The 15,000-nt window shown below is 62.6% G+C and overlaps 1 long non-coding RNA gene and 2 other non-coding genes across 3 annotated transcripts in view; 1 reads left to right on the top strand and 2 right to left on the bottom strand.

Annotated features, from left to right (window-relative positions):
* LOC142790308 (uncharacterized) overlaps positions 1-15,000 on the top strand; it is a 158,260-nt gene that overhangs the window by 112,968 nt on the left and 30,292 nt on the right. The gene's annotated exons all lie outside the window — the stretch shown is intronic.
* Positions 891-1,043, bottom strand: LOC142790404 (5.8S ribosomal RNA). The gene has a single exon (XR_012889495.1). It is a non-coding gene; the product is annotated as a 5.8S ribosomal RNA (ribosomal RNA).
* On the bottom strand, positions 2,763-4,577 carry LOC142790334 (small subunit ribosomal RNA). Its single transcript, XR_012889445.1, has one exon. It is a non-coding gene; the product is annotated as a small subunit ribosomal RNA (ribosomal RNA).

The raw sequence follows: 15,000 nt of genomic DNA, 5'->3' as shown, positions 1-15,000 counted from the left end.
CCGCTGCGCGCGTGCGTCGTCCGAGCAGTTGCGTGATAAACGACCGTGTCGAAAGCCCAAACACCGCCGAGGCCAGTCGCCGCCGCCGCAAGGGCAGCCACGCAGCCTGGCGAGAGGCATCGTCTCGTGTAGCGTCGCCCCCGCCCCAACTGGAGTGGCCCAGTTTTTTGAACGGGACGGGAACTGCGAAGCACTTAGACCGACGGCGGACTACGACGAGAACGCCTTAAGCTTCGCCAACGTTTCGCCAACTCGTGCGGGAGACTTTTTCCGTTTCGCGGCAAGTCGTCGCGCCGTGCTCTCCGCATCAACCGCGTACGCAGCGAACCGCAAACGTCGGGCGCAGCCTCCTCACCTCCCTGCGCTTTGCGCGCGAACGTTCCCTGTTCGCGCGGCAAAGCCTGGAGGAGGCACGGCCCCGCAGCGTGTTCGAGCGCCCGGTCTACGGGACACCCTGCTTACTTCGAGGGCAACAAGCGCAACGCAAGGCTGCGATCTCGCGCACTTTGCGCACGGCTGGAGAAGCTTTGCTGGCCGGCTTTCGCTCCTCGTGTTTACCGTGCGTTAAAGTTGCGCGTCCGTGGCTCTCGCAGCTCTTGCGCGCCCGGTCGCAGAGAGGAGTACGCAACCTCGACCGCACTTTCCCTGCAGGCTTCCTTCCGACTCGAAGTCCTGCGGCGGTCTCAACGAGGTGCCACATCCTCAATGCAGTCGGTCGCCCCCGTTTCGGTTGGGCTCTGGCACGACGGTCGCCACCGTCTCGCCCTTGAGTGGCCGCTGTTGGCGCTCGCTGTGAGGTGTTCAGCGTGCTGTCCGTGTTGCCGACGCGGTCAAAACGAGTCGACGGCTCACGTTCCCTTGTGCGCCGAAGGCTCTCTTGATATGTGATCCGACCCTCAGACAGACGAAGCCAAGGGAAGACCCAAGGCCGCAATGTGCGTTCAAAGAATCAGTGCTCAGTGTGTCCTGCAATTCACACCAAGTCTCGCAGCTGGCTGCGTTCTTCATCGACCCGAGAACCGAGTGATCCACCGCTTAGAGTCGTGAAAAAGTGTTTGTTCAATTCCGTACAGTCAAAACCAAACGTTTCTGGCACTCGGCCAAACAGTGGCCAAGAAGGGCGCTTTTCAGCGCACGCTTGGACTCCAAAACTCTGCCGCGCCTTTTTCGGCTGCCGCAAATCGAGCAAACGGTGTGTTTCGGACGGCGTTTCGCTTCCGCTACTTGCGAGTGCTTTCGTGGTCCACCCCTCTATAAATACTCGGGAGGCGTCGAAGCCGGTTCTCCAAGCCGGACCCGTAGGTATCGTTGTGTGCTCGCTCTCATTGGCCCGCCTAACCAGAAAATGCCTGCGGTACACCCATTTGGATAAGAGTGCACGCAGATGCGGGCCTCGACGGCTACACATTTCCTCGGGCGGCCGCCTCCCGGCCTCCGTGGAGCGCGGGATGCACGGTCCCATCGACAAGCCTCTCCCGTTTTTACCGTGGCGTCGCGGTTCACCACGGCGGGCGGGTCGGTCTCCTCCGCATAAAAAGGGGGACCCCCGCTTTTTGTTCCACGAAATCGCACAAGCTTTTTTCGCATCCACGGTTTGCCACCGCACACCAAAATGCCGATCCGGCTGCTTACTTTAGCCAACAGGTGGAGCCAGGCGCGCCGTACTTGCGCGGCACTTCCCACGTCCACCGAAGTCGGTGCCAAGGACCACTTTCGGCGCCGGAGCCGCGTACGAGCCTACTCGAGGCGGAAGAACGAAGCCAGCAAGGGCCTGGCCGCAAGTGCGTTCAATTGTCGGGACGTCCAAGTCCCTCGTTCTTCCGTGCTTCCTCTTTCGGCAAGTCGTTGCGGCACCTTCCCAAAGCGCGCAGACCCGCTAATCGCGACGAGCGCGACGTGGCCGTGCCGCCTTTCCCTCGGCAGCAAGCAAAACGCCTGGCAACGTCGACGCTCCCCTAACCGCGATCTCGCACCGTGTTTCGTGTGGCGAATTCAAAAGCCGGCCGGCGCTGCTGCAACCATTACGGTCGGTACGCATACGCCGCGGAGGGCGGGACGGTCATCGGAGCGTGCGGTTCCTCCATCGAGTACTGCGCACCTCGGCCGTCGCATCGCCGTGCCATGACCGGCCGCGCGTCAACGCGAACCGGTGCCAGCGAGATCCCTCGCCTGCAAGAACCGACCGGCAGCCTCCGTCACCCGAGGACGCGGAGGCGCTTGCCGCGGACGGCGGGACGGTATGCACTGGTGCACAGCGGACCCGTCACATCGCCAGTTCCTTGACCGACCGCCGACGCTTGTGCCGTTCCTCTCGTACTTGGCAGTCGCCGCGCGATTGTCGGGTCTCGTTCTTGCACGCTCGAACGGTCGGGAGGGCACTCGGCTGGCGTTTCGGGAACGCGCAGCCTCGCCTTCTACCGACGTAACCACGACTCGCCGTTCGCGCTCCGCCGCTCCTGTTTACAGTACTAGGCGGTCCCGCAGCGGTCGGGTCGCGCATTTCGAGCGCTTCGAGCCACGGTGCAGTGGCGGGTCGAAAGCCGACCTATGAGTGCGTTGCGCCGTTTGTACCCGCGTCCGCCACCTGGCCGACCGTCCAAGGTCGCGGTGTTGGCGTCCGCTGGGCGCAACAATTTGTCACGGGGTGCCGCTCCACATTCAGGCAGCCCCGTGGGGAAAAGCCGACCCCGCGTCCAAACGGGGTCAGCGGCAGAAAGTGTCGGGCGCAGACGCAGCCGAGGCGCTCACCCTTCACAATCCGTTAATGATCCTTCCGCAGGTTCACCTACGGAAACCTTGTTACGACTTTTACTTCCTCTAAATGATCAAGTTTGGTCATCTTTCCAACAGACCGGCGCAACCGAAAGGCCGCGCTGGACATCGGTCCGAAGACCTCACTAAATCATTCAATCGGTAGTAGCGACGGGCGGTGTGTACAAAGGGCAGGGACGTAATCAACGCGAGCTTATGACTCGCGCTTACTGGGAATTCCTCGTTCAAGGGGAACAATTGCAAGCCCCTATCCCAATCACGAAAGAAGTTCCACGGGTTACCCAGTCTTTTCAGACAGGGATAAAGACACGCTGCTTCCTTCAGTGTAGCGCGCGTGCGGCCCCGGACATCTAAGGGCATCACAGACCTGTTATTGCTCTGTTTCGTGCGGCTAGGAGCCGCTTGTCCCTCTAAGAAGGTTGTAAGGTGCTGGGAACCCCGCACCTATTTAATAGGCTAGAGTCTCGTTCGTTATCGGAATTAACCAGACAAATCGCTCCACCAACTAAGAACGGCCATGCACCACCATCCACCGAATCAAGAAAGAGCTCTCAATCTGTCAATCCTCCCAGTGTCCGGGCCGGGTAAGTTTTCCCGTGTTGAGTCAAATTAAGCCGCAGGCTCCACTCCTGGTGGTGCCCTTCCGTCAATTCCTTTAAGTTTCAGCTTTGCAACCATACTTCCCCCGGAACCCAAATACTTTGGTTTCCCGGAAGCTGCCCGCCGAGTCATTTGAGTAACTCAGGCGGATCGCTGGTTGGCATCGTTTATGGTCAGAACTAGGGCGGTATCTGATCGCCTTCGAACCTCTGACTTTCGTTCTTGATCAATGAAAACATTCTTGGCAAATGCTTTCGCAGTAGTTCGTCTTGCGACGGTCCAAGAATTTCACCTCTAGCGCCGCAATACGAATGCCCCCGTCCGTCCCTCTTAATCATTACCTCGTATTCCAAAAACCAACAGAACAGAAACGAGGTCTTGTTCTATTATTCCATGCAAGTTTATTCAGGCGACTCGCCTGCGTTGAGCACTCTAATTTTTTCAAAGTAAAAGCACCGGCCATCTCGAGGCAGACAATGAAGTGCACCAAGAAAGAACCGGCATGATGTTCAGTCCGAGCCGTCGCATCGGGTAGATGCACTACTCGTCTGGAACTGAGATCCAACTACGAGCTTTTTAACCGCAGCAGCTTTAGTATACGCTATTGGAGCTGGAATTACCGCGGCTGCTGGCACCAGACTTGCCCTCCAATTGATCCTCGTTAAAGGATTTAGAGTGTACTCATTTCAATTACGGGGCCTCAAAAGAGTCCCGTATTGTTATTTTTCGTCACTACCTCCCCGTGCCGGGAGTGGGTAATTTGCGCGCCTGCTGCCTTCCTTGGATGTGGTAGCCGTTTCTCAGGCTCCCTCTCCGGAATCGAACCCTGATTCTCCGTTACCCGTAACAACCATGGTAAGCAAGTAACCTACCATCGAAAGTTGATAAGGCAGACACTTGAAAGAAACGTCGCCGGCTCGTGGCCATGCGATCAGCACAAAGTTATCCAGAGTCACCACACAATACGGGCCGAAACCCGATCGATCTTGGTCTAATAAAAGCACCCGTTACCCAAAGGGCTCCAGGCTCACTGCATGTATTAGCTCTAGAATTGCCACAGTTATCCAAGTAGGAAGAAACGATCTAAGGAACCATAACTGATTTAATGAGCCATTCGCGGTTTCGCCTTATTTCGGCATGTACTTAGACATGCATGGCTTAATCTTTGAGACAAGCATATGATTACTGGCAGGATCAACCAGGTAATCGTTCGACTGCGCGTCCGTCCTCGCCTTCGGCGGGCCGGACGCAGTCTGTGTGCGGCGGAGGCCACCTTCAGGCGCCCCAACACGCTTATTTTGCACTCCGAGATGACGGCGTTCGAGCTCGCTACGGCACAACCTTCCCGAAAGACGAGTGGGAGCCGTGCGGCAAGAAGCACGTTCATGCTCGCTCTTTTTCGTTGCATCGACTCGGTCGCGCCGTGCGGGTTGCCCAAGCCCGCTGCACTGTCGGTGGACCGGCCGGAACTAGCAACGGAGCCGAGACCGCAAAGCCGCCAGACGACGGGTCACGCCCGCGTCTTCGGCGCTTTCGCATCTGAATCGCCCGAGGACGACACGGAACACACCTCGATATCGTGGTAAAACGGCACCGTCCGACAACCAGCCCCTAACGCATCAAGCGGATGAGGCTGCAGACGACTGCCGTGGATTCCCCTGGAGCAGACCCGAGGACACGCTTGACGAGGCCGAAGCCCGCCGCATATCAGACACCCGGTCGCTTTCGCGTACGCCGCTCACGAGAACCCCCACATAATAGCAGCGATAAGTACCCAGACCTCCTTGGGCACTAATACGAGCGTACTCGAGAAAATTTCACCGCGGGTGTGCCCCGAAACGTGTGGCACGTTGAGCGTGCCACAAGTCTACGTCGCTCTCAAACCCGCCGAGGTCGTAGAATTTGCGACCCTACTCACGAAATTGCCACCGAGGATACGGCCGCAAACGTACCGCACCTTGGGTAGGCCACGAGTTTGTGCAACACTACGCTGACGGCACAGCACCGAGGTCGTGCGCGCACGCACGGGAAAATTCCGCCGCGGTTTCTGCCGAAAACGTGAGGCACCACGACTCTCCGCAAGTTCGCGTCGACTGCGAAAGACCGAAGTCGTGAACGACGTGTCCGCTACTCGCCGCCGACACGCTGGACACCAAACGTACAACGAATCGACAGCGTCGTAGAGGCCCACGACGCGGTTTTCCTTAACGACGTCTCGGCGTGGCACCGACAGGTTAGAACGGCCGACCAACGTTCCCTGTCCGCCGTTCGGCTCAGTCGAAGGGCTCGGCGACTTCGGCAACGCTGCGAAGCCGCACGGTGACGCACGCCATGTCCCCATTTTTTTTTTTTCTTTCTGCGTCTGCCGGGGTGCCCCTATAATAGCAGCGATAAGCACCCAGACCGCCGTGGGTCGCTCGCCCCGGCTGACGTGGTTTTTCGTACTCCTGCGGCGGTCGCCGTCAAGCACGTCCAAATACGCTACTTTCGTGGGCGCATTCACGCTCTTTCGCTTCGCCGGAGTGCCAGCACTCACTCTGCCAAAAACGGCGAACATCCGAGCGGCGGTTCCCACTTTTGCGTCGGCGTCGCAAACCCCGCCCCGGCAGACGAGGTTTGCCGTACTCGTGCGACGGTGGCCGGCGGGCACGTCGAAAGACGCCGATATCGTGCGCGAATTGGCGCACCATAGAACAAAGAAAGAAAGGAAGAAAAAACGCCCGCGCTCGCTCAAGAAACCTGGGTTCGCAACAAGTGGCAACAACAAGCAACCGAGCGAGTGCGCCAAAACCCGTGGCGGCCGAACAAACGCGAAGTCCCAACCGCGTCAGCCGGGGCGGCACGGGACAGGAAAAATCACTTCAGCCGGGGCGGCGGGGCACCGAATAAACCTCGTCACCTCGTCGCAGGATAAAAGAGGAAACAAAAAGTCTAAACAGCGTCTGCTGGAGCGAATGCGTAATAAAACAACAACAACAACAAAAAAAAAACACCCGCGCTCAAGAAGTCTGCAATCACCACAAAAGGCGACTGTGACCGAGCAGCGTCAGCCGGGGCCGTGCGGAAACGGAAAAACCGCGACTACCGGGGCGTCGAGGCACCGAAAAATCCACTTCAGCCGCGGCGAAAAAAAAAACAAAAAGAAAGACGGAGGGGGGGGGGGGGAACCACGTCTGCCGGGGCGAAGGAAAAAAAAAACGCGTCTGCCGGGGCGAGCCCGGGTGCGGCACCACCGGGAAAACTGTGGCAAACAGACATGGCGATCGAGTGAGTGGGCCGCCAGCCAGGCTCAGCCAAAAAGTGCAAAGTCCGAACTGCGTCAGCCGGGGCGGCAAAAACCGCGTCAGCCGGGGCGGCGCAAAAAACCGCGTCTGCCGGGGCGGCACGAAACCGCGTCAGCCGGGGCGGCGCGAAAACTGCGTCAGCCGGGGCGAAAGAAAAAAAAAAAACGCGTCTGCCGGGGCAAGCCCGGGTGCGGCACCACCGGGAAAACTGTGGCAAACAGACATGGCGATCGAGTGAGTGGGCCGCCAGCCAGGCACAGCCGAAAAGTGCAAAGTCCGAACCGTGTCAGCCGGGGCGGCAAAAACCGCGTCAGCCGGGGCGGCGCGAAAACCGCGTCTGCCGGGGCGGCGCGAAAACTGCGTCAGCCGGGGCGAGCCCGGGTGCGGCACCACCGGGAAAACTGTGGCTAACAGACATGGCGATCGAGTGAGTGGGCCACCAGCCAGGCTCAGCCGAAAAGTGCTAAGTCCGAACTGCGTCAGCCGGGGCGGCAAAAACCGCGTCAGCCGGGGCGGCAAAAACCGCGTCAGCCGGGGCGGCGCAAAAACCGCGTCTGCCGGGGCGGCACGAAACCGCGTCAGCCGGGGCGGCGCGAAAACTGCGTCAGCCGGGGCGAGCCCGGGTGCGGCACCACCGGGAAAACTGTGGCAAACAGACATGGCGATCGAGTGAGTGGGCCGCCAGCCAGGCTCAGCCAAAAAGTGCCAAGTCCGAACTGCGTCAGCCGGGGCGGCAAAAAACCGCGTCAGCCGGGGCGGCGCAAAAAACCGCGTCTGCCGGGGCGGCGCGAAAACCGCGTCTGCCGGGGCGGCGCGAAAACTGCGTCAGCCGGGGCGAAAGAAAAAAAAAACGCGTCTGCCGGGGCGAGCCCGGGTGCGGCACCACCGGGAAAACTGTGGCAAACAGACATGGCGATCGAGTGAGTGGGCCGCCAGCCAGGCACAGCCGAAAAGTGCCAAGTCCGAACTGCGTCTGCCGGGGCGGCACGAAACCGCGTCAGCCGGGGCGGCGCGAAAACTGCGTCAGCCGGGGCGAAAGAAAAAAAAAAACGCGTCTGCCGGGGCGAGCCCGGGTGCGGCACCACCGGGAAAACTGTGGCAAACAGACATGGCGATCGAGTGAGTGGGCCGCCAGCCAGGCTCAGCCAAAAAGTGCAAAGTCCGAACTGCGTCAGCCGGGGCGGCAAAAACCGCGTCAGCCGGGGCGGCGCAAAAAACCGCGTCTGCCGGGGCGGCACGAAACCGCGTCAGCCGGGGCGGCGCGAAAACTGCGTCAGCCTGGGCGAAAGAAAAAAAAAAAACGCGTCTGCCGGGGCAAGCCCGGGTGCGGCACCACCGGGAAAACTGTGGCAAACAGACATGGCGATCGAGTGAGTGGGCCGCCAGCCAGGCACAGCCGAAAAGTGCAAAGTCCGAACCGTGTCAGCCGGGGCGACGCAAAAACCGCGTCAGCCGGGGCGGCGCGAAAACCGCGTCAGCCGGGGCGGCACGAAACCGCGTCAGCCGGGGCGGCGCGAAAACTGCGTCAGCCGGGGCGGCGCGAAAACCTCGTCAGCCGGGGCGAGCGAAAAGGGGGGGGGGAACCACGTCTGCCGGGGCGAAAGAAAAAAAAAACGCGTCTGCCGGGGCGAGCCCGGGTGCGGCACCACCGGGAAGACTGTGGCAAACAGACATGGCGATCGAGTGAGTGGGCCGCCAGCCAGGCTCAGCCCAAAAAGTGCTAAGTCCGAACAGCGTCAGCCGGGGCGGCAAAAACCGCGTCAGCCGGGGCGGCGCGAAAACCGCGTCTGCCGGGGCGGCGCGAAAACTGCGTCAGCCGGGGCGAGCCCGGGTGCGGCACCACCGGGAAAACTGTGGCTAACAGACATGGCGATCGAGTGAGTGGGCCACCAGCCAGGCTCAGCCAAAAAGTGCTAAGTCCGAACTGCGTCAGCCGGGGCGGCAAAAACCGCGTCAGCCGGGGCGGCAAAAACCGCGTCAGCCGGGGCGGCGCAAAAACCGCGTCTGCCGGGGCGGCACGAAACCGCGTCAGCCGGGGCGGCGCGAAAACTGCGTCAGCCGGGGCGAGCCCGGGTGCGGCACCACCGGGAAAACTGTGGCAAACAGACATGGCGATCGAGTGAGTGGGCCGCCAGCCAGGCTCAGCCAAAAAGTGCCAAGTCCGAACTGCGTCAGCCGGGGCGGCAAAAAACCGCGTCAGCCGGGGCGGCGCAAAAAACCGCGTCTGCCGGGGCGGCGCGAAACCGCGTCAGCCGGGGCGGCGCGAAAACTGCGTCAGCCGGGGCGGCGCGAAAACCTCGTCAGCCGGGGCGAGCGAAAAGGGGGGGGGGAACCACGTCTGCCGGGGCGAAAGAAAAAAAAAAACGCGTCTGCCGGGGCGAGCCCGGGTGCGGCACCACTGGGAAGACTGTGGCAAACAGACATGGCGATCGAGTGAGTGGGCCGCCAGCCAGGCTCAGCCCAAAAAGTGCTAAGTCCGAACTGCGTCAGCCGGGGCGGCAAAAACCGCGTCAGCCGGGGCGGCGCGAAAACCGCGTCTGCCGGGGCGGCGCGAAAACTGCGTCAGCCGGGGCGAGCCCGGGTGCGGCACCACCGGGAAAACTGTGGCTAACAGACATGGCGATCGAGTGAGTGGGCCACCAGCCAGGCTCAGCCAAAAAGTGCTAAGTCCGAACTGCGTCAGCCGGGGCGGCAAAAACCGCGTCAGCCGGGGCGGCAAAAACCGCGTCAGCCGGGGCGGCGCAAAAACCGCGTCTGCCGGGGCGGCACGAAACCGCGTCAGCCGGGGCGGCGCGAAAACTGCGTCAGCCGGGGCGAGCCCGGGTGCGGCACCACCGGGAAAACTGTGGCAAACAGACATGGCGATCGAGTGAGTGGGCCGCCAGCCAGGCTCAGCCAAAAAGTGCCAAGTCCGAACTGCGTCAGCCGGGGCGGCAAAAAACCGCGTCAGCCGGGGCGGCGCAAAAAACCGCGTCTGCCGGGGCGGCGCGAAAACCGCGTCTGCCGGGGCGGCGCGAAAACTGCGTCAGCCGGGGCGAAAGAAAAAAAAAACGCGTCTGCCGGGGCGAGCCCGGGTGCGGCACCACCGGGAAAACTGTGGCAAACAGACATGGCGATCGAGTGAGTGGGCCGCCAGCCAGGCACAGCCGAAAAGTGCCAAGTCCGAACTGCGTCTGCCGGGGCGGCACGAAACCGCGTCAGCCGGGGCGGCGCGAAAACTGCGTCAGCCGGGGCGAAAGAAAAAAAAAAACGCGTCTGCCGGGGCCAGCCCGGGTGCGGCACCACCGGGAAAACTGTGGCAAACAGACATGGCGATCGAGTGAGTGGGCCGCCAGCCAGGCACAGCCGAAAAGTGCAAAGTCCGAACCGTGTCAGCCGGGGCGACGCAAAAACCGCGTCAGCCGGGGCGGCGCGAAAACCGCGTCAGCCGGGGCGGCACGAAACCGCGTCAGCCGGGGCGGCGCGAAAACTGCGTCAGCCGGGGCGGCGCGAAAACCTCGTCAGCCGGGGCGAGCGAAAAGGGGGGGGGGGAACCACGTCTGCCGGGGCGAAAGAAAAAAAAAACGCGTCTGCCGGGGCGAGCCCGGGTGCGGCACCACCGGGAAGACTGTGGCAAACAGACATGGCGATCGAGTGAGTGGGCCGCCAGCCAGGCTCAGCCCAAAAAGTGCTAAGTCCGAACTGCGTCAGCCGGGGCGGCAAAAACCGCGTCAGCCGGGGCGGCGCGAAAACCGCGTCTGCCGGGGCGGCGCGAAAACTGCGTCAGCCGGGGCGAGCCCGGGTGCGGCACCACCGGGAAAACTGTGGCTAACAGACATGGCGATCGAGTGAGTGGGCCACCAGCCAGGCTCAGCCAAAAAGTGCTAAGTCCGAACTGCGTCAGCCGGGGCGGCAAAAACCGCGTCAGCCGGGGCGGCAAAAACCGCGTCAGCCGGGGCGGCGCAAAAACCGCGTCTGCCGGGGCGGCACGAAACCGCGTCAGCCGGGGCGGCGCGAAAACTGCGTCAGCCGGGGCGAGCCCGGGTGCGGCACCACCGGGAAAACTGTGGCAAACAGACATGGCGATCGAGTGAGTGGGCCGCCAGCCAGGCTCAGCCAAAAAGTGCCAAGTCCGAACTGCGTCAGCCGGGGCGGCAAAAAACCGCGTCAGCCGGGGCGGCGCAAAAAACCGCGTCTGCCGGGGCGGCGCGAAACCGCGTCAGCCGGGGCGGCGCGAAAACTGCGTCAGCCGGGGCGGCGCGAAAACCTCGTCAGCCGGGGCGAGCGAAAAGGGGGGGGGGGAACCACGTCTGCCGGGGCGAAAGAAAAAAAAAACGCGTCTGCCGGGGCGAGCCCGGGTGCGGCACCACCGGGAAGACTGTGGCAAACAGACATGGCGATCGAGTGAGTGGGCCGCCAGCCAGGCTCAGCCCAAAAAGTGCTAAGTCCGAACTGCGTCAGCCGGGGCGGCAAAAACCGCGTCAGCCGGGGCGGCGCGAAAACCGCGTCTGCCGGGGCGGCGCGAAAACTGCGTCAGCCGGGGCGAGCCCGGGTGCGGCACCACCGGGAAAACTGTGGCTAACAGACATGGCGATCGAGTGAGTGGGCCACCAGCCAGGCTCAGCCAAAAAGTGCTAAGTCCGAACTGCGTCAGCCGGGGCGGCAAAAACCGCGTCAGCCGGGGCGGCAAAAACCGCGTCAGCCGGGGCGGCGCAAAAACCGCGTCTGCCGGGGCGGCACGAAACCGCGTCAGCTGGGGCGGCGCGAAAACTGCGTCAGCCGGGGCGAGCCCGGGTGCGGCACCACCGGGAAAACTGTGGCAAACAGACATGGCGATCGAGTGAGTGGGCCGCCAGCCAGGCTCAGCCAAAAAGTGCCAAGTCCGAACTGCGTCAGCCGGGGCGGCAAAAAACCGCGTCAGCCGGGGCGGCGCAAAAAACCGCGTCTGCCGGGGCGGCGCGAAAACCGCGTCTGCCGGGGCGGCGCGAAAACTGCGTCAGCCGGGGCGAAAGAAAAAAAAAACGCGTCTGCCGGGGCGAGCCCGGGTGCGGCACCACCGGGAAAACTGTGGCAAACAGACATGGCGATCGAGTGAGTGGGCCGCCAGCCAGGCACAGCCGAAAAGTGCCAAGTCCGAACTGCGTCTGCCGGGGCGGCACGAAACCGCGTCAGCCGGGGCGGCGCGAAAACTGCGTCAGCCGGGGCGAAAGAAAAAAAAAACGCGTCTGCCGGGGCGAGCCCGGGTGCGGCACCACCGGGAAAACTGTGGCAAACAGACATGGCGATCGAGTGAGTGGGCCGCCAGCCAGGCTCAGCCAAAAAGTGCAAAGTCCGAACTGCGTCAGCCGGGGCGGCAAAAACCGCGTCAGCCGGGGCGGCGCAAAAAACCGCGTCTGCCGGGGCGGCACGAAACCGCGTCAGCCGGGGCGGCGCGAAAACTGCGTCAGCCGGGGCGAAAGAAAAAAAAACGCGTCTGCCGGGGCAAGCCCGGGTGCGGCACCACCGGGAAAACTGTGGCAAACAGACATGGCGATCGAGTGAGTGGGCCGCCAGCCAGGCACAGCCGAAAAGTGCAAAGTCCGAACCGTGTCAGCCGGGGCGACGCAAAAACCGCGTCAGCCGGGGCGGCGCGAAAACCGCGTCAGCCGGGGCGGCGCGAAAACCGCGTCAGCCGGGGCGGCACGAAACCGCGTCAGCCGGGGCGGCGCGAAAACTGCGTCAGCCGGGGCGGCGCGAAAACCTCGTCAGCCGGGGCGAGCGAAAAGGGGGGGGGGAACCACGTCTGCCGGGGCGAAAGAAAAAAAAAACGCGTCTGCCGGGGCGAGCCCGGGTGCGGCACCACCGGGAAGACTGTGGCAAACAGACATGGCGATCGAGTGAGTGGGCCGCCAGCCAGGCTCAGCCCAAAAAGTGCTAAGTCCGAACTGCGTCAGCCGGGGCGGCAAAAACCGCGTCAGCCGGGGCGGCGCGAAAACCGCGTCTGCCGGGGCGGCGCGAAAACTGCGTCAGCCGGGGCGAGCCCGGGTGCGGCACCACCGGGAAAACTGTGGCTAACAGACATGGCGATCGAGTGAGTGGGCCACCAGCCAGGCTCAGCCAAAAAGTGCTAAGTCCGAACTGCGTCAGCCGGGGCGGCAAAAACCGCGTCAGCCGGGGCGGCAAAAACCGCGTCAGCCGGGGCGGCGCAAAAACCGCGTCTGCCGGGGCGGCACGAAACCGCGTCAGCCGGGGCGGCGCGAAAACTGCGTCAGCCGGGGCGAGCCCGGGTGCGGCACCACCGGGAAAACTGTGGCAAACAGACATGGCGATCGAGTGAGTGGGCCGCCAGCCAGGCTCAGCCAAAAAGTGCCAAGTCCGAACTGCGTCAGCCGGGGCGGCAAAAAACCGCGTCAGCCGGGGCGGCGCAAAAAACCGCGTCTGCCGGGGCGGCGCGAAAACCGCGTCTGCCGGGGCGGCGCGAAAACTGCGTCAGCCGGGGCGAAAGAAAAAAAAAACGCGTCTGCCGGGGCGAGCCCGGGTGCGGCACCACCGGGAAAACTGTGGCAAACAGACATGGCGATCGAGTGAGTGGGCCGCCAGCCAGGCACAGCCGAAAAGTGCCAAGTCCGAACTGCGTCTGCCGGGGCGGCCCGAAACCGCGTCAGCCGGGGCGGCGCGAAAACTGCGTCAGCCGGGGCGAAAGAAAAAAAAAACGCGTCTGCCGGGGCGAGCCCGGGTGCGGCACCACCGGGAAAACTGTGGCAAACAGACATGGCGATCGAGTGAGTGGGCCGCCAGCCAGGCACAGCCGAAAAGTGCTAAGTCCGAACTGCGTCTGCCGGGGCGGCACGAAACCGCGTCAGCCGGGGCGGCGCGAAAACCGCGTCTGTCGGGGCGGCACGAAACCGCGTCAGCCGGGGCGGCGCGAAAACTGCGTCAGCCGGGGCGAGCCCGGGTGCAGCACCACCGGGAAAACTGTGGCAAACAGACATGGCGATCGAGTGAGTGGGCCGCCAGCCAGGCACAGCCGAAAAGTGCTAAGTCCGAACTGCGTCTGCCGGGGCGGCACGAAACCGCGTCAGCCGGGGCGGCGCGAAAACCGCGTCTGCCGGGGCGGCACGAAACCGCGTCAGCCGGGGCGGCGCGAAAACTGCGTCAGCCGGGGCGAGCCCGGGTGCAGCACCACCGGGAAAACTGTGGCAAACAGACATGGCGATCGAGTGAGTGGGCCGCCAGCCAGGCACAGCCGAAAAGTGCTAAGTCCGAACTGCGTCAGCCGGGGCGGCAAAAACCGCGTCAGCCGGGGCGGCGCAAAAACCGCGTCTGCCGGGGCGAATGCAAAAAAAAACAAAGAAAAAAGCCCGCGCTTAATCAAAAGAAAACAAAGAAAAAAGCTTGCGCTTAATCAAAAGAAAACAAACAAAAAAAGTTCGCGCTTAAGCCTGGCGGTGGAACCACCGGGGCAAACAGACCTGGCGATCGAGTGAGTGGGCCGCCAGCCGGGGTGAGCCAAAAAGTGCAAAGTCCGAACCGCGTCAGCCGGGGCGACGCAAAAACCGCGTCAGCCGGGGCGGCGCGAAAACCGCGTCAGCCGGGGCGGCGCAAAAACTGCGTCAGCCGGGGCGGCACGGAAAAACGAAAACCGCGTCAGCCGGGGCGGCACGGAAAAACGAAAACCGCGTCAGCCGGGGCGACATCAAAATGAGGAAAAAAAAAAAACTGCCTTAGGACACCTGCGTACACTTTCATGCGTTTGGGCATATCTCTCTGTAACACGCGCGCCCCTCGTTACGCGCGGCACTCTGTTTTCTCCGACACCCATATTTCGGCGGCATGTGGCACGCGCGCCCGTCCCTACGCACGGCACACCGCAGTGCTTTCTCGATATTTTTCTTTTCCTCCAACACCGTCATCTATAGGCTTTTAGTGACCTGTTGCTCGTGGCACAAGTTCGCTAGCTCTGACACCTCTTGCATGCGCACCGTTTTTGCGCACGGTGCTATGCCGCAAAGCACGGCAGTCGCATGCGTTTCTCTCAGGCACCTCTTTTTTGACACAACGCTGTGGTGCTTAGAAACACACGCGCCGCTTTTGCGCACAGAACTCCACCGTACAGCACGGTAGTCACGTTTGTTCCACACGAACAGCAGTGTGCATCGTGCTACGACACTTTGAAAGCTTTTTCTTCCGAGTCTCGACCGCGCTGTTCCTTTCGTACTTGGCGCGATTTTGGGACCAGCTTTGTTTTAAACCCCTACTGCGCGCCGTTCCTTTCGTACTTGGCGCGGTTCAGGGTTTGTTTCGAGCCCTTAGCCGCGCTGTTCCCTCCGTACTTGGCGCGGTTTAGGGTCGAGCTTTGTCTCGAGCCCTCTCCGCGCCGTTCCTT

The sequence above is a fragment of the Rhipicephalus microplus genome, unplaced genomic scaffold, assembly GCF_043290135.1.
Source record: "Rhipicephalus microplus isolate Deutch F79 unplaced genomic scaffold, USDA_Rmic scaffold_99, whole genome shotgun sequence".
Taxonomy (NCBI): Eukaryota; Metazoa; Arthropoda; class Arachnida; order Ixodida; family Ixodidae; genus Rhipicephalus; species Rhipicephalus microplus.
The sequence above is the reverse complement of the archived record's forward strand: the minus strand, read 5'-3'. Positions and strand labels throughout refer to the sequence as shown.